The sequence below is a fragment of the Hyla sarda genome, chromosome 7 (assembly GCF_029499605.1).
Source record: "Hyla sarda isolate aHylSar1 chromosome 7, aHylSar1.hap1, whole genome shotgun sequence".
NCBI lineage: Eukaryota > Metazoa > Chordata > Amphibia > Anura > Hylidae > Hyla > Hyla sarda.
In genome coordinates this window covers 199,455,830-199,480,134 of record NC_079195.1, presented here as the reverse complement: position 1 = coordinate 199,480,134, position 24,305 = coordinate 199,455,830, and the positions used below count along the sequence as shown (strand labels likewise).

Here is a 24,305-nt window from a genome sequence, read left to right as displayed (position 1 = left end):
AGCAGATATTAAAAGAGGCCTTGTGGTCTAGATCCCTTCTTTTTATACAGTGTATAGGTTGCCTCCCTATAGGATGTCAGCCTCTTACTTGCTATGACTACAACATAAATGCCAATCCCATTGTGACAGATTAATTATGGCTGCATTGCAGGTCGGGCATGGCCTCAGGAGTTACCACCATGGTCTTTGTCAGATATACCATGACATGCACTGAAGGTGGGAGAAGCAAATTAATGCCATGCACTGAATCACATTTACAAGCGGCAATGAAACTGGTTGTCCGACTCTTCAGACTAATTGTAGCGGCTGGTATCTTGGATGTAATCCTGCGGCAAATAATCTTCTGATTAATCATCAGCTGGTCTTTTATCCAAAGGATAAATGCACAAATATAAAAAAAAAAACAAAAACCTTTACATATATATTTTTTTCTACCAGCGGTCTTCCATAATCCCTTCCAAATAATGGACACGGTAGTAAAACATCTTTGTCGCTGCTTCATCTTAATGTCCCGTCACCGGCCCCGAGAATACATCTGGAGATCTCACAAAGTGTAAATCAAGTCCATTCACATTTTATTATTCCCATATACTTAAGTAGATTTTTGGAGCAGACAAACGCAGCGGCGGAAGTGTGTGTCGCTGCAAGTGGCGGCCTTCTCTGAGGGATAATTATACATGCTTCATAATCACAATGTCTCGTACTTCACACAGTGCATAAATATTAGAAAACCAGGAGCCCATCTGATTGTGGGAGATTTAATCAAATCCAAAGCTCTGTGTCATCTTAAGCAATTCTTATTTTATTGCCAACAAGTAAGCAGTAATGACTTTTTTGTTGTATCTGAAATATTACAGGCTTTATTTTAATGTAATATACTTGGCACACCGCGCTGCGTTTTGCATTCATTAGCTTGACTTTTTAATGAAAAATGGAACATGGCAAATACAAGTTTATGCACGGCAATGCGATGTCTGCTTATATTAACCGAAGCAAGGAATTACCCGTTCAGAGGGTAATGTCTAGTGATGTAACAAAGGGTATAGCTACACGATTAGTCTATGTTCATTCCACGTTCATTATACTTGTCCCCAAATGTAATGACTACGGCTAGTGACGAGATGACAGAATTTGTCTTCACCTATAGCAGACACCTTTCCGATGTTCTAACAGTGACTCGTAGGACTCACATACCCTCAGGACTTACAGTAGAGCAGAATTGTATGACGTGTAGACAATTGCAAGAAGAAAAAAAACATAAAAAGCACATATCCGTGCTGCCGTGTAAAGAGTAACAACACAGTTCCCCGCTATTGCCATGAAAAAATAACGGCGCCCTGTGACCCTCATCATAGTAAATGGGAGCCACCGGGACCCGTTGTTGACCGTTGATCCCAGTCACGAAAACGGCCATTAAATTCACCCAAAAAAAAAGACTATAACAGCCATTCTTGACGGGGAGCAACAGCAGTGTTAAAGGGGCCAGAACAGATGGATGGAGCATTATAGTACCACACTATACTGTAGGGAGGTGTTACTAGACATCAAATCAGTGCATGCTCTTCAATAATACAAGGGTTTATCAGTTAAATGCCCACTCTGATGATCTTACAGCCATTTACACTTCGTTGTTTTTGTTTCTCGTTTTATATGTTGAGTATGGTTTTTAGTTACAATGGTCCAGGAAAGATGTTTGTTAAAAATTTATCACCCGAGGCTTTTTTTTTTTTTTGGAACATCCTTGTACAGAGATCCTCCATAGTTACAAAGTTAACAAAGTAAATAGGACAAAACTAGAATAGAACAAGACATAAAAAAAACACGAAGAACATTGGGGGGAAAAAATGTGCACTATAATTTGTATTATACTGCTAAACAGGCCATGGGCTGATCCAGAGTAATAGATCAGCTATAAGGTAGTTGTGGTTTCTCACTGCTATGCATTCTACTATAGGTTTTTTTTTTTATACAGTAAAAGGGAGGTATACTAATGCATACTAACCCAATGAAGCATAAAAGCAATCTGTTGGGTTATAGGACCCTATGGCTACATTCATCGAAGAAAACGCGTAGCACTCCATAAGACCTTGTTTATTCCAAGCAACTTAACATGGCTATTCCAACGTAGCATGCAGATAAAATTAAAAAGTCAGGAGATAGCATTGTATGCTCCAAGTCTTTCCCAGTGCTTATGCCAGCCATGTTAATGGTTTGAGAATAGCTTTATGTGCTATTCCAGGGGAAAATCGAATTAATGATATTCACCTTCAACAAATAATTTGTATTATGAAAAGATATGCAATTTTTCTGTGTGCTCCCTGTATCAACCCTTCAGTTTTTCATGATCTCTGCTTGCAGTTGTGTAGTAAGAACCTTTTAGGGTCTGTTCTAACACACAAGATCTCTGCATCAAATCTGCATGTTTTAGTTGCAGATTTTGTTACATATTTCACACACACACACACACACACACACACACACAGTGCAAAGGGTGAAATAGAATCACTTTCTGCATACACACACACACACACACAGATATATATATATATATATATATATATATATATATATATATATACACACACATACACTGCTCAAAAAAATAAAGGGAACACTTAAACAACACAATGTAACTCCAAGTCAATGACACTTCTGTGAAATCCCACTGTCCACTCAGGAAGCAACACTGATTGAAAATCAATTTCACATGCTATTGTGCAAATGGAACAGACAACAGGTAGAAATTATGGGAAATTAGCAAGACACTACCAATAAAGGAGGGGTTCTGCAGGTGGTGACCACAGACCACTTCTCAGTTCCTGGCTGATTTTTTGGTCACTTTTGAATGCTGGCAGTGCTTTCACTCTAGTGGTAGCATGAGACTGGGTCTACAACCCAAACAAGTGGCTTAGGTAATGCAGCTCATCCAGGATGGCACATCAATGCGAGCTGTGGCAAGAAGGTTTGCTGTGTCTGTTAGCGTAGTGTCCAGAGCATGGAGGCGCTACCAGGAGACAGGCCTGCACATCAGGAGATGTGGAGGAGGACGAAGGAGGGCAACAACCCAGCAGCAGGACTGCTACCTCCACCTTTGCGCAAAGAGGAGCAAGAGGAGCACTGCCAGAGCTCTGCAAAATGACAAATGTGCATGTGTCCACTCAAACGGTCAGAAACAGACTCCATGAGGGTGGTTTGAGGGCCCGACGTCCACAGGTGGGGGTTGTGCTTACAGCCCAACACCGTACAGGATGTTTGGAATTTGCCTGAGAACACCAAGATTGGCAAATTCGCCTCTGGTGCCCTGTGCTCTTCACAGATGAAAGCAGGTTCACACTAAGCACATGTGACAGAGTCTGGAGACTCCATGGAGAACGTTCTGCTGCCTGCAACATCCTCCAGCATGACCGGTTTGGCGGTGGGTCAGTAATGGTGTGGGGTGGCATTTCTTTGGGGGGCCGTACAGCCCTCCATGTGCTTGCCAGAGGTAGCCTGACTACCAATAGGTACTGAGATAATGTCCTCAGACCCCTTGTGACACCATATGTTGGTGCGGTTGGCCATGGGTTTCTCCTAATGCAAGACAATGCTAGACCTCATGTGGCTGGAGTGTGTCAGCAGTTCCTGCAAGAGGAAGGCATTGATGCTATGGACTTGCCCGCCCATTCCCCAGACCTGAAAAAGATTGAGCACATCTGGGACATCATGTCTCACTCCATCAACTAACGCTACCACAGACTGTTGCACCACAGACTGTCCAGGAGTTGGCGGATGCTTTAGTCAGGAGCAAGCCCAGGCATTGTAGGGAGGTCATACAGGCACGTGGAGGCCACACACACTACTGAGCCTCATTATGACTTGTTTTAAGGACATTACATAAAGTGGGATCAGCCTGTAGTGTGGTTTTCCACTTTGATTTTGAGTGTGACTCCATATCCAGACCTCCATCGGTTCATTAATTTGATTTCCATTGATAATTTTTGTGTGATTTTGTTGTCCGCACATTCAACTATGTAAAGACGAAAGTATTTCATACGATTAGTTTATTCATTCAGATCTAGGATGTGTTCCCTATTTTTTGAGCAGTGTGTGTGTGTATGTATGTATGTATGTATGTGTGTGTGTGTGTGTGTGTGTGTGTGTGTATATATATATATATATTTGTATATATATATTTAGCCATCCACTTTAATGCTACTGCAATACTTTAAAGAATTTATCACCCACAGATCCCTACAGAAAATGTGCAGCGCATCTGCTACATGTAGACAATAAGTATATTCACATGTTGAAAATCTTTCCTATTATATAATGGAGACATATATACAGGACTAATCATTCCCTTATCAAAGCATTGCCTGTAAATACATTATACCTGCCTGACCATCACATAAACAGGACCATTTTTTTCTCCCCAAGAAGTAAACAGTGATTGTTTCCACTTATTTCTATTTCATCATTCCAAGAATACAAAAGAAAGAGAAGCGCTCCATAGTGCATTAACCGGGCAAGTTCATATTCACAGTGGTTTACTGGAAGCGCTTACCCGGTAAGTTGTGCTAGTATACCAGGCACAACACTGTTAAGAGTTTCCAAAATGCAGCCAGTCCGGCCACCACATAGGTGTAACGAATACAGCAACCTCCAAATACTCCCAAAGGACTTCAATAGGCACAGAAAGGATCCTTTCTGCGCCTATTGAAGTCCCTTGGGAGTATTCGGAGGTTGCTGTAATCATTCAAAGAATAAGCATTGTTTGTCAATATACTTGTAATGGTTTATTCCAGGGTCTATGGAAATAATGTCATGTCAGCACGTCACCCTAACTTCATACTATATGGTAGCAGTCGTCTGAAACCCGCTCCAGAGCTTGTGCTTACACCTCATGTAGGATGGCAGTACAGGCTGATGTCACACACTGTCCACTCTTATGGGGTCCACGATATGGTCTTCTGGGTACGTTTTAGCCTTTGGTCTCCAGCTGTTGTGATGCTACAAATCCCAGAATACTGCTAAAACATGCAGGATGTTTTTCTTTCAATGTTGGAGCTCTACCACTGGTAGTGAAGTCTATTAAGCCTTACTTAACCAAAATTCCCCTATAAACCCATTCCTTTTGATATTCCAGACTTCGAGTTATACTTCCATCAAAAGAGTTCCTGAGGGAGAGAACCTGAGTTTACAACTCTGAATTTTATATAAGTTTTATTTTTGTGGCACTGTAATTACTGCCCGGCAGCTGACTCCCTACCCGTATCTAACCGGGGATAAAGCAATATATAAGTTACTGAACAAACCAGAGCTCCAGTTTGCCTCTGAGGAATTCTCTGCCTCTGCTTCTCGTGCACATCTGAAAGCTTTGCGTGAATTCAATGCCTTAAACTGCAAATCTGGTATCTCGGTAGAGCTATAAATTCTGAATTACTTTTCTTTTGTGAAAACTGAGGTTGTTAAATATGGTCTGGTTAAACCCGAGGATAGGGACTTGTAGACCTTCAACTTGGCTGACAAAGTTGTGTTCATTGTAGGGTCAGTGCACACTGGATGGATTTCTTGCGGATCTTTCCTAAAGATTTGTGCTGAAAAAAATTTGCACAAAAATATAATAGCCGCCAAGTGGGTGAGATTATAACCAACATCGCCCACCTACTGAAGAAATATTCAGCAAATAGATTGACATACGCGGTACAGATTCTTTAATCCACAGCATGTCCATGTCTGTTGTGGAATGAGCATGTGTTTGTTGAGGATTTCACTTATTGAATTCAGTGGGGAAGTACCGTATTTTTCGCCCTATAGGACGCACCGGCGTATAAGACGCACCCAATTTATAGGTGCAAAATCTAAAAAAAATTAAGATTTTGAACCCAATAGTGGTCTTCAACCTGCGCACCTCCAGATGTTGCAAAACTACAACTCCCAGCATGCCCGGACAGCCGTTGGCTGTCCGGGCATGCTGGGAGTTGTAGTTTTGCAACATCTGGTGGTCCGCAGATTGGAGACCACTGCATAGGAGGTAATACTCGCGTGTCCCCGCCGCTCCGGACCCGTCACCGCTGCCCTGGATGTCGCTCCATCGTTGTCGACGTGTCCCCATCGCTCCGGAACGTCTCTGCTGCCGGCCGGGTATCCTCGCTCTCCTTCGCCGCCATCACGTCGTTACGCACGCCGACGCACGTACGCGACGACGTGATGACGAGGAAGGAGAGCGCCGGCCATACAGGGGATCCCTGAACGGAGAAGACACCGAGGAGGCAGGTAAGGTCCCTCCCGGTGTCCTGTAAGCACTAACCCGGCTATTCAGTCGGGCTGTTCGGGACCGTCGCGGTGAAATAGCGGCGGTCCCGAACAGCCGGGTTAGTGTCACTTTCCCTTCAGACGCGGTGGTCAGCATTTGATCGCCGCGTCTGAAGGGTTAATACAGGGCATCACCGCGATCGGTGATGTCCTGTATCAGTCGCGGGTCCTGGCCGTTGATGGGACCGCCGCGATAGGGGTCTATTCGCTGTATAAGACTTTTTCCCCCCAGTTTTGGGGAAGAAAAAGTGCGTCTTATACGGCGAAAAATACGGTAAACGTAATAAAATATATTGCTGCACATTTCTTGCAGATCAGCAGCAAACCATCAATTACATCATATTCAGTTACTGGTTCCCAGTATGCTATGCCCTCTAATTCCTGGTCCTCAGCATTGCCCCCATCTTATTCCTAATCTATGGACTGGTTTCCCTTCTCATTCCTGGTCCTCAGCAGGGCTACTCCATCTCTTTTTCCAGTCCACAGCATGGTTCTCCACCTCAAACATGACCCCATGCATGGTTTCTCATCTTGTTCCTGGTCCTAGCGTGGTACCTACCCATGTTCTCAGCATGGCTCCCAGTTCATTCCTAATCCACAGCATGGCTTTCTATCTTGTAACTGGCCCCCAGTATGGCTCTCCACCCATCCTTTGTCCCCAACAGGACTTTTTTCTTGTCCCCTGAATGGCTCCCTGCTCCAATGTTGTTGCCTTTTTTAAAAAGTGGTCTTGATAGGGTTAATGAGGGCGGTCTGCTTATAAACGGTCAACGTTCATAAACAAATAGGAGGAAGCGCTTATGGTCTTTCTAGGTTTTACTAGATGTTAAATGCATTTCCCCTATAATAAGATACGAACCTAACCCATACAGTCAGTAGCTTCACGTAACACAGCTTCCATCCCAATTGAGGGTCGCAGCTGTCATTGCATGAGACAAAGTGATGGTGCCAGGTTAAGGGTCTGCACATCTGCAGTCCTGATGTTCCTTAACCAAATAGCTTATTAAAGCATTGTTCTCGACACCTCATTCATGACCCCATGCATGGTTTGTCATCTTGCTCCTGGTCTCTGGCATGGTATAGCCCTGGTCCTTAGCAGGGCTCCCATCTCATTCCTTAACCACAGCATTGCTTTCCATCTTGTAACTGGCCCCCAGTATGGCTGTGTAACCAAAGTGAAGCTTATTAAAGCAAGTCTTTGGTTACGTGGGTCATAAGTTCAACTGCTAAACATATGCAGCTTTCATGGAAATCCACTGCTAAAATCGGCACCTTACTGTCAAATTTCGGTTATGTATTTAACATTTGAGAGGCAGTGGACATGCATTTCAATGCAGAATGTCTGTCTGTGAATTGCAGCAAAGGAGAGATTCCGCCCTGAAGCTGACCTGTTGTTTTGGGTTTTTTTCTACCCTAGATGCAGATGTAGTATGATATTGTATACAGATATAGTACGGTAGAATAGTGCCCATAGATTTGTACAGAGGTCTTATTCCTCTAGTGCTGTAATGCAGTCATGTGCATGGGGCTTAAACTTTATAATATCAACTTTACATTTTCTCAGCCAAAGATGTATAAGATAAAGCAGTGATCATAGGGACAGGGAGTTATCAGGACTTTCTCTGAAATCCCATGAATTAACACTGCATTAACCTTCTGCTCATTCCAAAACAGTCGATGACAGATAATGAATTGCACATTTTATGCCAAAAGGCTGTCATCGGCGGCACCACCAGGTGTATTACTGACAGAAAGGTCACCGCTCTATGCAAGCAAAGGGGAAAATGAACAATATGGTCCTTAAAGAGTACGTATCATCAACTACACTTTCCGTAATCCCCCTCCCCATCTGTCCCTGACTCTAACAATATCTATCCCTGTCCTTTTTTTTTTAACCCCCTGTAAATACCTCTTTTCTTCTATCTTCGGTAGCTCAGTTTGGAGCTGTGTGTGAGGAGAGGAAGTGGGCGTTGCCCGGCAGGCGCGACATCATCTGAAGCCTGCCAGGGCCAACTTCCGCCCTTCTTCCTGTATGTATGATAATCACCATTTATAATATATGCCAAAGGAAGACCTCGATCACACGTATGGGATGCTCCAGGGCAGACCTGATATGTCCTAAATGCAGAACAGCACTCCACTGACTTGGGGCCAGCATGCACCAGCCCTCCCTGTCAGGGGGCGGAGCCTAAAGACAAGGCTGACTGGCCAAGTCAGGAGTGCGCCCTGCACTGGTGCGAGCGCAGCACTCGCTCCCTCCTGTATGATTGACAGGCGGGGAGCTGCGCTGAGCTCATCATGTGCTCAGGCAGCGTCTGCGATTTCAGAGTAAACTGCCAGCCCGGCGTGAATCCGAAATCACGGCCAGGGACTCCTAGTGATACCCCTAGTGGCCATATTTTCAAAGTGAAAATAGACATAGAATAAAGCATTTTTTTAAAAAATACATCCAATTAGAAAGTTGTTTAATATTTAATAAACTATAACATATCAAAAAAATTTGATAGGTACTTTTTAATAGAGAGCTAAATAATTCTGTGTCTTAAGTCACAGACTTTAACCTATTGTTTGGTTAAGTAAATTTGCTGAGATGTGAATTTTCACTGCACAACTATCTGCAAAGAATCCTTTTAATGCTCTGTAATAGAGCTCAGTGCAGGGCATCTATTACATCTGAATGGTAAAGGGCCGTGAATGCAGCCTGAATGTTAAGCACTGTCCTGACATTCAGTAATATTGACTGTGGAGAGAGGCCTGACATCTGTGGATCCTTATAAATCTCACTATTATATCGCTGGATGAATGAAATGGCAATTTCCACTCTGTTCATGTTTCTGCATGACTAGAAGTCAGAGGCTGGTGATAAGTTAGTAATAGGGAACCAATGGTGATGATGAAGCAAATGTGTTGGCAGCAGTGAGGTATAGAAGAAAGTCAATTCTCCCCGGCATTACTGGAGTAGCAGAAATGCTTGGGAAGCAAGATATTTCATGAGGTTGTCAAATAAAACAAACTGGAGTCATTAGATGGACACACTTCCAGTCATGAACAATTGAATTTAATCTGACCCACCAAAATCAATGGAGTCCGCCCACACTGATCAGAAAAGGCTGGGAGTATAGTAATGGGGTGCTGTGTTTGGATGGCTGCATAAACCAGCCTTTTCAGGCAATGTTAGGCCAGTTTACGCTACTTTACAAAGGTTAATGGGAGTTACGTAAACAGTGTAGCATCAGAAGCTACATTATTTATTAACTCTAGAGTTATGGAAACGATGTTCATGCAACTCCAATTAACATCAATAGGACTTAAAGGGGCACTCCGGTGGCCAATGTGTTTTGTTCAGTTTCTACTTACTCTTGCAAGTGTGTCCATGTAGTATAGCATCAATCTTAGTTTTGCCTTTGTTTTAGAAACTACAGCTCCCAGCATTCCTCGTAGCCTGTCTCCTCATTCAGTGTCTTGCCCAACTTGTTTTGTGTTGCCTCCCAGCCCTGTTTGTGACCCCCCCCCTTTAGCACGCCCTTTCCCCGCCCTGCTCATTAGTATACTTTGCCTCCTTTTTTATATCTGGTCTGGATGTGCGCTTATCATTGCTTGTGAGGTAACAACATTGTCAGCCCAATCATCTGGGTCCGTGACACGTCGGCATCTGTTACCGTGCTTGGCTGTGACCTATCAGATTTGTCCTTGCCGTCTCTCTGTGTTTACACAAGATGACAGTGGGAGGATGGATGTCTCCTCCCGCTGTCAGCCAGCCCTGCGCACGCGGCTCAGTGTACTGAATACCCTGTATCAGCGATACGGCTGACATATAACCCCTTCCCCGCCATGGGGACCGTGCGTCCGCGGGCGGAATCAGGGGAATCGGCTATCACGATTCCCCCCCCCCCCCCCCCCCCCCGTGGGTGCACGGTCCCCATGGCGGGGGAATTAGTAACATGTCAGCTGCAGTGCTATCATAATTCCCCCCGCGGGCACACTGTCAGCTTCTCACCCCGCAGTCCCCACATCAGGGAATGAATGACTTGTCAGCCGCAGCACGCTGTCCCCATCGAGGAACTAGTCAGGGAACTAATCATAATTGACCCACTGTTCTGCGAAGTGCCCGCGGGTCACACATGATTAGTTCCCCGATGTGTGGACAGCACCCTGCAGCTGACAATTAATTTATTCCCTGATGTGGGGACTGTGAGATGAGAAGCAGACAGTGCGCCCGCGGGGAGAATCATGATAGCACTGCGGCTGACATGTTACTAATTCCCCATGGGGACCGTGTGCCCTCGGGGGGGAATCTCAATAACCAATTCCCATGATTCCCCCGCGGGCGCACGGTCCCCTTGGCGGGGAACATCCATCCTCCCGCTGTCATCTTGTACTGTGTGAAAAAGGAAGGGAGAGAATGGAACTCACAACCAATCACGGAACAACAACAATTCAATGAATATTCATTACGGGCGTGTGTAAAAGGGGCGAAACCATTTCAGGAGAAAAATTTAACAGCAACGCCTGCAGCACAGATATCTTGTCCACAACAGTGAACAAAAATGGCCGCAAGTCTGGACTACAATCAAAAGCAACCGGAAAAACTACTGAACTTCCATCACAGAAAAGAACTCAGTAAATAACAGACATGCTGTGGACAGATGTATAACATGTGAATTACATAAGGGCTCAACTCGCTACAAACACGTTGGATAACCATAAAGCTATAGTACCGGAGTATCCCTTTAAGTGAACGGACTACAAACAGGACAGAGGTGGTCAATCTCAAGATACACTAGAATCAGTACCAGCATCTCTTCAGACATGATAGTTTCGTATGAGAGTAACCTTTTGAATTTGTCTTGAGATATAAACTTACTGGTTTCATGTTGCCCATAGAATTCTGTTTAGTCTGGAAGGGAATTCTTTAGAGTAGGGCAAATATAGACACAAAGAAGCTGTTATATCTTAACTGCTTTTTTCAAAACTTACCCTTCTCAATACTACTTTATAATGTCCCCCATAGTGCTGCTGCTTCTGAGGCTGTTCTATAGAGAGATAGGGAACTCAGAAAAAGGGATCCTGCTTCCCTATGTATGGAAGGCATTGTAGCAACTATTGTCCTTCCATAGGCTTGGGGACAGCTGAAAAAAAAACAGGTGGAGCCTATGCCTTGATGTTTATACATCAATGCTTTTTGTATACATGCCTGGTCTGTACATAGTTAAACTCTTCCTCATCTTCCTGTTTTTTTTTATTTTTTGTCTCATTTAGTTAAGCTATGGTCTACCAACCTGGATAATTCTGTTGCTAGTATTGAAGCCAAAGCCAATGTATGCTGTGTGAAATTTAGTCTCTCTTCCCGATACCACCTAGCGTTTGGCTGTGTAGGTAAGTCCCTTACCATCTTATATATTTTCATGTTTACTTAGTATAATTTTATTACTTATAGCTTATGATAAAACAGGCATACATACTGTATATACTTTTCTCTAATTTTGTAACTTGCTATCTATATTATAAAGTAATCCTGAAATTTTGCAGTATTTATTCTGGCCACTAGTCCTTAAATTGAACTTTATTCTCATCTCAACTAACATAGTTTTACTTGTAGGGCACATATTTTTTTTTTATATTTTTGCACATACATTCATTTAGCAAATTCACATGCCAAACACGTTCAACTACGTTAGTTGATTTGGTAAAAAACCCTTATGGGTATGTTCACACATGCATATTTTTGTTGCAATTTTTGCTGCCCATTGACTTCAATGGGTAGCAAAATCTGCATCTGAAAAAAATTCATGTGTGAATGTACCCTTAAAGAGGTACTCCGCTGCTCAGCATTTGGAACAAACTGTTCCGAACGCTGGTGCCTGGAGCTCGTGACGTCATAGCTCCTCCCTTCATGACTTCATGCCCGACCCCCTAAATGCAAGTCTATGGGAGGGGGCGAGATGGCTGCCTCGTCCCCTCCCATAGATTTGCATTGAGGGGGTGGGGCGTGGTGTCATGGGGGCGGGGCTATGACGTCATGAGCCACTGGCTCCAGCGTTCGGAACAGTTTGTTCCAAGCACTGAGCACCGGAGTACCGCTTTAAGCTGACAGTTCCTGGTCTGTACAGGTCCCATTTCAGCAGTCTCCTCCTTATTAGACAGTATTACAGTGAAAGGTGAAAGCAGTATATAGATAATAAGTGATGATCACAGCTCGGCCTTCCTCTCCTTGGTCTACACCTGTCCTCGGCTTGTGTGTGGTATTACAGCTCAGTCCTATTTAAGTGAAGCCTTATGATTTCTATTCTTGGATAACCCCTTTAATTTCCATGTCCATACCCAAGCATGATTCCTGCCGGACCTGTTGTAGCTAAACATGACCTAAATCAAAGCTGCTGGCAGCAAAAAGCAACTACACATCTCAAAAATCATGTTGCCATGTTGTAAAGAATCTGCCGGTGTGGAAAGTGTTACAAAGCCATCGCTAAGGCTCCAGTGAACCACAGCGAGAGCCATTATCCCCAAATAGAGAAAAGTGAGACAATTATGAACCTTCCCTGAAGTGGACGGCCTACAAAGGTTCACCGAGAGCACATCAGTGACTAATCCAGGCGGTCACAAAATAAGACACACAAACATCTGAACAGCTGCAGGCCTGGTCTGTGTTAGTTTAAAGTTAGCTGGATGATCAGAAATATTTAAATGTAACAAATTAACATAAATGAAGCAATCAGTCTAGATAGTTAGTATATTATGGGTGTGCAGTATATCACTGTTATCTTCTGGTACACTTAAAGAGGTTATCTAGACATATATATATATATATCTATATGTGTGTGTGTGTATATATCTATATATATAAAACTCAATGTGTGTATGTTCCAGCATCACATCCAAACTTGGCACACATGTTACTTATATGTAAGCAACAAACATAGGATAGGTGATTTAACCCTTACTCGCCCCCGTTTGCAACGGGTTCTCCGGTGCTTAGACATCTTATCCCCTATCCGTGTGACGTCACGCTCCTCCCCTCAATGCAATCCTACGAGAGGGGGCATGACAGCTATCACGCCCCCTCCCATAGGCTTGCATTGAGGGGCGGAGCGTGACATCACACGGGGGCGGAGGCGTGACGTCACACGCCGCCGGCCCCCTGGTTGCCGGTAATCAGACCCGGAGCGTACACGCTCAGGGGACTGATTATAAACGGGGTGCCGCGTGCAAGATCACGGGGGTCCCCAGCTGCGGGACTCCCGCGATCAGGCATCTTATCCCCTTGGATATGGGATAAGATGTCTAAGCACCGGAGAACCCCTTTAAAGTCCCATACAAGTCTATGGGAAATATATGTTACTGCATAACTTCCAAACGGCTGGAGATATTTCGATAATACCTGGTCACATGTTACTTACTTATATGTCCACTTAAAATATAGGATAGTTAATTTAACCCTTAACTACCCCCATTTGAGAGGGTCGGGGTTTTTGTTTAAAGTCCCATGCAAATCAATGGGAAATGTATGTTCCCATATAACTTCCGTACAGATGGAGATATTTCAATACCTGGTACACATATTACGGGTCGGGATATGAAGTCAAAAGCTTCCTCTGTTGATTTTCCTTCACAACAAGGATTAGGAAGGAAAAACCGGGCAACGCCGGGTACTCAGCTAGTGTGTATGTGTGTATATATATATATATATATATATATATATGTACACATGCACACACACACTTACCTTCCTGGGTCCCCTGAAGCTCCCACTATAGCATCATCTGGTTCCACCACACGTTGCTCTGCTTCCTACTCCCAAGACTGACCCGTCTACAGTGATGACCTGTTCAGCCAATCACCTGCCTCATTGGTGTTCGGGTTCTTTCAGTGATTGCTCTGCCAAGACAAGTCCTCCTTGGAAGTAGGAAGCAATGAGGGGGGACCAGATGACATCACAGCCAAAACTGCAGGGGACCAGGGTAGGTAAATATTTAAATAAATAAATGCAGGAATGCAGTAGGCAAACTGGCCACACATGTATGTTTATCCCAATAGGGGCTCAGAGGCTGCCAGACACCTCTAGTACTATTTATCTAATGTGACACAGATTAAAAACTCAAATCAGTGCAATCCTTTACTTTCCTTCTTTTTCCCAATGTGAGATGTTTAGCAGACTGTATTACAAACATAATATTTTTCACGTTTTACACTAAATAATAATAATGATACGTGTGTATGTATATACGCAACAAGTTACAGCCTTACCTGAGCAAATGTCAGTTTTCACTTTGCCTTGGTCACGAATTTATGATATGAGAAAGACGCAAGTAAGCAAAGAAAAGTAGCAAACCCCGTACAAAAAGTCCCAAGTCTACTCCAGGTCTGACCTGGAGTACAAAACTCTCGTAGGTGAGAAAATTAAAAAAAAAGTCGCAACAAAGTCTCAGCTGCGACTTTTTTTGTTTTACTTATGTGCTCCAAATGTATCGACTCCCTGTGATAGTATAATACATATGTAGCACATAAGCAAAAAAAACATGCCTTCGGAACTTGCTTACCAAAGCAAACAATGATAAATGTCCCCCATAATGTTTGTAATACAGTGACCTCCGACCTACGATGGCCCCGACATACGATCATTTCAACATACGATGGCCTCTAAGAGGCCATCGCATGTTGAAGGCAGCATCAACATACGATGCTTTTGTATGTCGGGGCCATCGTATAAACGGCTATCCGGCAGCGCAGACTGCTTCAGCTGCCACCGGATAGCCGTTTACGGTGCCCCGTGTGGTCCGCTGACGATCACTTACCTGTCCTCGGGGCTCCGGCACGTCCTCTTCAGGATCCTCTGCATCGTCGGCGCTCTCCATCGTCGTCATCCCGTCGCTGCACACGCCGTCCCGTCATCCGATAGGAGCGGCGTACGTAGCGACGTGATAGCGGCGACGGAGAGCGAGGATGCCGGGGAAGCAGAGGCCTTGCCGGAGTGTCGGGGACATCCCGGGGACGCGGCGACAGCGATGGAAGGCGACATCCAGGGCAGCGGTGACGGTCCGGAGCGGCGGGGACACGTGAGTATAACCTCCAATACCAGTGGTCTTCAACCTGCGGACCTCCAGATGTTGCAAAACTACAACTCCCAGCATGCCCGGACAGCCGTCGGCTGTCCGGGCATGCTGGGTGTTGTAGTTTTGCAACATCTGGAGGTCCGCAGGTTGTAGACCACTGTCCTATACTTTACATTGCTCGGATCCCTCAACATACGATGGTTTCAACAAACGATGGTTCATTTGGAACGGATTACCATCGTATGTTGAGGGACCACTGTACAGTCTGCTGAACATCTCCCACAAAAGAAGGAAGGGAAAGGATTGCACTGAATTGGATTTTTAATCTGTGTAGCCTGAGATAAATAAGTGCCAGAGGTGTCTCATAGCCTCGAAGCCCCTATTGGGATAAACATACATGCATGTTCCAGTGTGTATATTTTCTGCTGATGCCTCCCGCAATCAGCTGTAAACTCTGGCAGAACCCAACAGCATGTATTCAGTCTACATGCAGCGCCACCTCTGGGTAAATAAAGTATTACACATCCCCCCATTAAATTTGCTCCTCCGGACTGAGAGATGCTTTGTATCTGCTCTTTACTTAGGCTGATAGGTATGGGTTCTGAGTGGGGGCAAAGCGGCCTTTTGTCATTCTAAGCTTAGTTTTCCGACAATCTCTTTAAAGGGGTATTCCAGGAAAATAAAATGTTTTTATTTATTTTATTTTTTTCAGAAAGTTAAACAGATTTGTAAATTGCTTCTATTAAAAAATCGTAATCCTTTCAATAATTATCAGCTGCTGAAGTTGAGTTGTTGTTTTCTGTCTGGCAACAGTGCTCTCTGCTGACATCTCTGCTTGTCTCGGGAACTGCACAGAGTAGAAGAGGTTTGCTATGGGGATTTGCCAAGGAAAGATGGATAAAATCTCCAAAAGGCATCAGATTACAGATTAGACATTCTTATAATATGTCAACAAAAGTTAGATTTTATTTCCATCATTTACACTTTCAAAATAACAGAAAACAAAAAAAAAAGCATCTGCAAAAGTTTGGGCACCCTGTAGAATTTATAGCATGCACTGCCCCCTTTGCAAAGCTGGGACCTGCCAGTGTCATGGATTGTTCTTAATCATCATCTGGGAAGACCAGGTGATGTCAATCTCAAAGGTTTTAAATGCCCAGACTCATCTGACCTTGCCCCAACAATCATCAACATGGGTTCTTCTAAGCAGTTGTCTAGAAATCTGAAACTGAAAATAATTGACGCTCACAAAGCTGGAGAAGGCTATAAGAAGATTGCAAAACATTTCAGATGTCAATATCCTCTGTTCAGAATGTAATTAAGAAATGGCAGTCATCAGGAACAGTGGAAGTTGAAGCAAGATCTGGAAGACCAAGAAAAATATCAGACAGAACAGCTCGCAGGATTGTGAGAAAAACTATTCAAAACCCACATTTGACTGCACAATCCCTCCAGAAAGATCTGGCAGACACTGAAGTTGTGGTACACTATTCCACTATAAAAAGATACTTGTACAAATATGGTCTTCATGGAAGAGTCATCAGAAGAAAACCTCTTCTACGTCTTCACCACAAATGAACATATAGTTCATATAGACAAGCCTGATGCATTTTGGAAACAAGTTCTGTGGATCGATGAGGATAAAATGGAACTTTTTGGCTGGAATGAGCAAAGGTACGTTTGGAGAAGAAGGGGAACAGAATTTAATGAAAATAACCTCTGTCCAACTGTTAAGCATGGGGGTGGATCAATCATGCTTTGGGGCTGTATTGCAGCCAGTGGCACAGGGAACATCTCACGAGTAGAAGGAAAAATGGATTCAATAAAATTTCAGCAAATTTTGGATGCTAACTTGATGCCATCTGTGAAAAAGCTGAAGTTAAAGAGAGGATGGCTTCTACAAATGGATAATGATCCTAAACACACTTCGAAATCCACGGGGGATTACATCAAGAGGCGTAAACTGAAGGTTTTGCCATGGCCTTCACAATCTCCTCAACATAATTGAAAATCTATGCATAGACCTTAAAAGAGCAGTGCGTGACAGACCGCCCAGAAATCTCAAAGAACTGGAAGACTTTTGTAAGGAAGAAAGGGCAAAGATACCTCAAACAAGAATTGAAAGACTCTTGGCTGGCTACAAAAAGCATTTACAAGCTGTGATACTTGCCAAAGGGGGCAGTACAAGATATGAACTCTGCAGGGTGCCCAAACTTTTGCAGACGCCATTTTTTTTTCTGTTATTTTGAAAGTGTAAATGATGGAAATAAAATCTCACTTTTGTTGACATTATAAGAATGTCTAATCTGTAATTTGATGCCTTTTGGAGATTTTCCATCTTTCCTTGGCTTCTTTATTATGCACATTAATACAAATTTTTACCTGGGGTGCCCAAACTTTTGATCCCCACTGTATGTGTATATATATAGACGCACACACACAGTAAGAGACCATCTGTAGTGGTGGGGAATTCATCAAGAATGGCATCCACTCTATTCAGCAATATGATGCCCACTTGTTGAGTGACTGCAGTGTGCAAAATGGCCTTGATACATTTCTTCCAGTGCATGAGGACAAATGGAAGAGATTTTGTCATTTTATATATCCAGCAAATCTCCACTCCCAGAAGCCCCCTCTCGCTCTCTCTTTTTCTCTCTCTAGCAGTTCATGTAGATTATTGCTTCCTGATGCAGCAGCTCGCCAATAGAATAAGTTTAGCCTGTTATTGTGTCACTACAAGCAGACAGAATCCATCTCCGATCTGGCATGCTGTAATCGCTGCGGAGAGAAGCAGGTGCCTACTGTGTAATTCCACCCCAAAATGACCATAAAAGCGACTGTGTAACCTGCTCATCACGAATTAGATGAAGATAAAGAGGCATATTGGGTACATATGTTTGTGCAAGACAGCTATTTGTGTCCTCTCTGGAAATTGGGTTAGACATCAGAAAGGTTTTTAAATCAAGGGAAATAAAATACTAGCCTCATTTAGGGCATGTTCACACCACAGAATTATACTCGTATTCCACCCGGAATCTTTGTAAATTCTGATCCAAAACTGTATCCTGTTATCTTCAATGGGAATCTGCATCCGCATTTCTACGTCGACTCCACTTCATTGGGCTACTCGGCTCCCGAAACGTTGGCAAAGTTCGTAACCTTAAATAAAGGGAAGCTGTCATCAGTTTTACCTGCACTAAAGCTATGTGTTCATTGCGGTTGACACTGATGATAACGATACTTACCTACCCCCGATCCGTAGTTATCTTCCTCATTCAAGCAGCAGGTTTGGACGTCACGCAGGGGCTGACGTCACCCCTGTTGCTTCCCCAATTCTGCTCGCAGCGAGGCCCATCGGAGAAGCAGCAGTGGTAATCGTCAGCTCCTGAAGCTCCACCCGTGCACCAAACCTGCAGCCCGAATGAGTGAAACTGATGACCGTCTCCCTTTAAGCTAAAATCTGTGTTAAAAATAAAAGCTTAGGATATCTTTTCACTACGGAATTTAGCGAACATTTTATAGGAATTATGCTTAGTCGGTGCTTATTTCTACAGGGATTTGCCATAGAAATAAGAACCAAAAGTCCTATAAGAACCAAAAGTCCTCCTCAGAAGTCCTGGTGCGCAATGTCTGCCGGGTGAAAGAAAAATGTTCCTAACAAAAAAATCATGCGCTTCACCTTTCTTTGTCCGATGCTACAAATCTTATTCTATGTATATTTCAGGATGCCCCTATATTGTCCTGACCCCCTAGCTCCTAATTTAAGGCTTTCTGTTATGGCACCTGGTGTTCTGCCGTTCACCTTGTGACCCGTATTGGTGAGAAGACGACGTTCCTCGTGCACCTATTCACTCTACGGAACTGCTTATTAGTAGGATGCATTCTACTGTCCACGTACAAAAGGATCCAGACCGCCTGACTGAGCTACTGAACATATGTGACCACTCAAGTGGACAGTCTGAGAGGAAATAAATAGGACACCATGGGGCGCCATAACCGTGCAACACCAATATCTACACACAGGAGAATCTTTTTACATCCTTTTGAATTAAAGATTTTTTTCTTTTTTTTTTTTGTCTGGTCTTACAGAGAAATGCGGCCTATCATTTTTTAATAAACCAATGCATGAAATTACTATTCTGCATCATTCTTTCTTAAAGTTCTGTGTTGTACTGTTCCTTTGTTATTCTTACTAGACATTACTAAATAGCCAACTGGGTATTACAAGCGGTTTGACCCTGCAATGTCAACTTTGGGTATGCAGTCAAAAAAGATGATACAGCACGGCAAGATGGTGCCAGAAAGTTAAACAGATTTGTAAATCATTTCTATTAAAAAATCTTAATCCTTCCAGTACTTTTTAGGGGCTGTATACTAAAGAGAAATCCAAAAAAGAAATGCATTTCCTCTGATGTCATGACCACAGTGCTCTCTGCTGACCTCTGCTGTCCATTTTAGGAACTGTCCAGAGCAGCATATATTTGCTATGGGGAATTTGTCCTGCTCTGGACAGTTCCTAAAATGGACAGCAGAGGTCAGCAGAGAGCACTGTGGTCAGGACATCACAAGAAATGCATTTATTTTTGGGGATTTCTCTTTAGTATACAGCCCCTAAAAAGTACTAGAAGGATTAAGATTTTTTAATAGAAGTGATTTACAAATCTGTTTAACTTTCTGGCACCAGTTCATTTAAAAAAAAAAAAAAAAAAGTTTTACACAGGAGTACCCCTTTAAGGGTCTGTTTACACTTCCTTATTTTTGCTGCAGATTTTGCTTCCTGTTGACTTTAATGTAGCAAAATCTTCAGCAGATCTGCAGGAAAAAATACGCACATGTGAACTAATCCTAAGGCTATATTCACACGGCGGAATGCTTGCACATGAAACACGAGTACTGGCGGAACATGTCAGTGCTAGGACCGTTAGGAAATGCGCAGTCTCCATGAATGGCAATGCATTTTCAAGGGGGTGGACATGTCAATTCTTTCGGACTAGGCTGCAATCTGGATCTCCGCAGCAGATTTTTTCACCATGAAAATTCTGCTGTGTGCACAGTGCGGCAGAATCCCTTAGAGAACAAATGGACTCTGCTGCAAGAGAATTTCAGAGCGGAATTTTTCCGTCAGGTTCCGCTCGGAAATTCCATCACTCATACTAAATTGTAAGAGATCCCCTTTACTCTTCTTAGTTTCGCAAAGTTCTGCACCCTTAGCAAATGTTCAGATGATCAGGGGCTGTATGAAATGTTTTCTGTGTTTATCAGACTGAAGGAAGTTGCAGAAATCATTGAAGACAAAAGCCTCCATATTTTATCACCCACTTCTAGAAGTACCAGTTTAAAGGGGTACTGTGGAAAACTTTTTTTTTTTTTATAAATCAACTGGCACCAGAAAGTTAAACAGATTTGTATATAACTTCTATTAAAAAACGTAATCCTTGAGTGAACTTTTTAGGGGCTGTATACTAAAGAGAAATAAAAAAAGAAATGCATTTCCTCTGATATCAGGACCACAGTGCTCTCTGCTGACCTCTGCTGTTCATTTTAGGAACTGTCCAGAGCAGGAGAAAATCCCCATAGCAAACATATACTGCTCTGAACAGTTCCTAAAATGGACAGCAGAGGTCAGCAGAGAGCACTGTGGTCATGACATCAGAGGAAATGCATTTCTTTTTTGGATTTCTCTTTAGTATACAACCCCTAAAAAGTACTGGAAGGAATAAGATTTTTTAATAGAAGTGAATTACAAATCTGTTTAACTTTCTGGTGCCAGTTGATTTAAAAAAAAAAAAAAAAAAAAGTTTTCCATGGGAGTATCCCTTTAAGCTACTGTAAGTTGGAACATTTCATCTCGTCTTCACTTAAAGTTCAGGGTGTCAAAGTGACTTTATAAGGGTGACAACTGTGACAGAAGGGTGAAAAAAATGTGATGTAGATTGAGCCAGCAGCTATTGGAAACGAGTGAATGTGTAGAATGCAAAGAGGCTGAAAAAGAATGATTAGCAGCGTCTTGGCCTTCCTTCTCACAGTTATCTGGTCATCCCTCTCTTTTTAAGTTCTTTTTTTTCCCCTCCTCTTCCCCGCTGTGCACGTTTTGCTCTCTTTCATTGACGTTTTTATCGCCTGCTGTGTCAAAAGCTTTTGACAATACAATTAAAAGGAAAAGGGCGCCTGCACCCCTCCCCCCCCAGCACTCGGTGTCAAGCCCATTATCCAGAGCTGTCTGAATGTCATCTATAACCTCAAGCCATTGCTAGGGCCTGTCAAAATAGAAGGTTGAAAGGAAGAGGGCAGGAGGCAGTTTGTTCAGCGGCAGCATATCCATGTGATCACCACTCTTAGGTATCTCACATCACTGCCCTTACAAGCTTCCCCGTGTTCGCTGCAGACTCTTAAAGACTCTAATGGGATGCTTCATGTTTTACGCCTGGCTATCTGACTCTATGACTGTGAACTTTCAGCCCTTTAAATGACTGCCTTGGTACTACCATATTGTAATTACTGGTCTTTTTTAGCATTGCAAAACTGAACGTCAGTGTCTTTTTACTACCCAAAGGACAAATTACTACTTAGGGCAAGCATTATTTCCAATTTCTGAGTGCACATAGCCATGTAATATCACATATTACATTGTTCAGCCACAAAATAAGATGCTTTTTTCCCTCTAAATTGAATATCACTTAAAGCTTTCAAAGTACCTAAAACTAGGCTTTGTACGAAGGCACTTAGCGTCTTTTTAATGAACGGTATGATTAGGGAGACCAAAGTGTTGAATTATACAAAGGCATCCCATATCTATTTAAGCTGATGGTCCATTTCTCTAATGCTCCTAGTTGTGATTTAACTAGAAAACAAGAAGTTTGCTTCAAAAGAATATTGATGGTTAAGCTCATCTAAACCTTTTATGTAAAAGGATTTTTCATTGTTCCGCCACTCCGCTGCTCAGTGTTTGGAACAAACTGTTCCGAATGCTGGAGCTGGCAGCTTGAGACGTCATAGCCCTGCCCCGTCATGACGTCACGCCCTGCCCCCTAAATGCAAGTCTATGGGAGGGGGCGTGATGACTGTCATGACCCCTCCCATAGACTTGCATAGAGGGGTGGGGCGTGACGTAATGAGGTGGCGGAGCTATGGCGTCACGAGCTGCCGGCTACAGTTTGTTCCAAACCCTGAGCAGTGGAGTACCCCTTTAAAAGAACCTTGAAACCGACTGGGAAGTATTAGCCAAGCCACAATCTTCTCCCGAGGGAACTGTTACCCATCTTCAGACAGATATTACAGGGCTCTCGCCTCTTGTCAGTACAGTATTAGCTTAAAGGAATGCTTCCAATAAGTGGCACTTACTACTCTATTGCCTATTGGACTCCCCACACCAGTGTGATGCTCTCTTCATGGAGAAATTTTAACATTTATTTCTTATTAAAAATATCTCTCGGCTAGTCAGATAGGACCCTGTTCTGTTCTGATAAGGGGGAAGAACCCCAAACCAGCTGTTAACAGGCGAAAAACTCTTCTGGTGCAAAATCTGGCTTGCCTAATAGTTTCCAGTCGTATTCCAAGGCTCTTAAAAGGGCCAAATAGCGGCATCCAGTATGTTGCTCTCGAGAACAAACTTTATTTCTTCAGGAAGAAGCTACTTTATGTATTTTGGATCGTCTGATTTTTAGGACCACCTGTACATTTGGCCCTATGCTCAAAGAGAATCTTTACCCCTTTTGTTCCACAGCTAAGATATGAAGTTTGTCACCATTTCTTCCAACAAGGACTGTTATCCAGCTGTCCCAGACTCCTGAACATTTGTCATACTCTACTTATAATTATTTTTTCATTACTTTACAACTAGTCAACTTTGTCATAGTTTTTCCAATCTTTCCTTTTCGACAGTCTATGTAATGACAGCCATTGGTGGTTACCCAGCTTTCTTCAATACAAATTAAGATGGGCACTGTTGTTTTATCAAACTTAGTATAAAACAATAGTTCATGTAAGAATAAGAAGTATTTGTAATATATTTAAAGAGAAAAACACCTTTCTTCATTTTTGTGCTCTCCCCTGCCTCCAGCAGTGAATTTACTTTAAGTTCACTGCAATGCATTATTTGCTTACTGAGGGATACAGTTACATGTGGCTTATAATATATATAGAAAGGGGGCGAGAGGAATTGCAGTGAGAGTCACACACAGGCCGTTGGGTCTGATCTACAATTTCTGGTCTACTCTATAATGTCCTCCATACTGCTGCTTCTGAAGTTGTGCTATATAGATAAGACAACATGATCCATTCTGTTGGTTTGCACTGTATCATAGCATCTAGTCTTCACCCACTTTGGAGCAGAGCTCAACGAAAACTGACATAGAGATAAGACTGCAAAGAGACAAAACTGCTGAAAATGCAAGTTAAATATTGGCAAGAAATATTGCTACTCTACACATACACAACAGCTTATACTGAAAAGTTACAAGTAGGCTTCAACAAAAACACCCAAATAAAGCCTTTAAAATGGCCACACATAGTGGACTTTTTCCTGTAAATCTACTACAATATATGAATTAATAATGGCGAATGGGGAAATCTACATAGAAAATGCTCAGAAAATCCGCAAAGCAGAATTAAAAATATTTAACATGCTGAAATTCCTGCAACATGTACTCTACTGTAAATTGCAGAATCGCTGCATAAAATCTATAGCATCTTTCCCTTGTCTGAATGTGTCCTAACAAAGGCAGAGAACTTGGATAATTCATATTAAAAGTTACTGTTTTCTTATGTGTCCAAACACTTTAACATTGTGCACCAATAATTTGGCCACAATTAGTGTTGAGCGGCATAGGCCATATTCGAATTTGCGAATATTCGCGAATATATGGACGAATATTCGTCATATATTCGCGAATATTCGCGTTTTATTTTCGCATATGCAAATATTCGCGTGTGCAAAAATTAACATATGCGAAAATTTGCATA

At 42.9% G+C, this 24,305-nt stretch overlaps 1 pseudogene; it reads left to right on the top strand.

Annotated features, from left to right (window-relative positions):
• LOC130283205 (E3 ubiquitin-protein ligase COP1-like) overlaps nt 1–24,305 on the top strand; it is a 267,537-nt pseudogene that overhangs the window by 143,170 nt on the left and 100,062 nt on the right.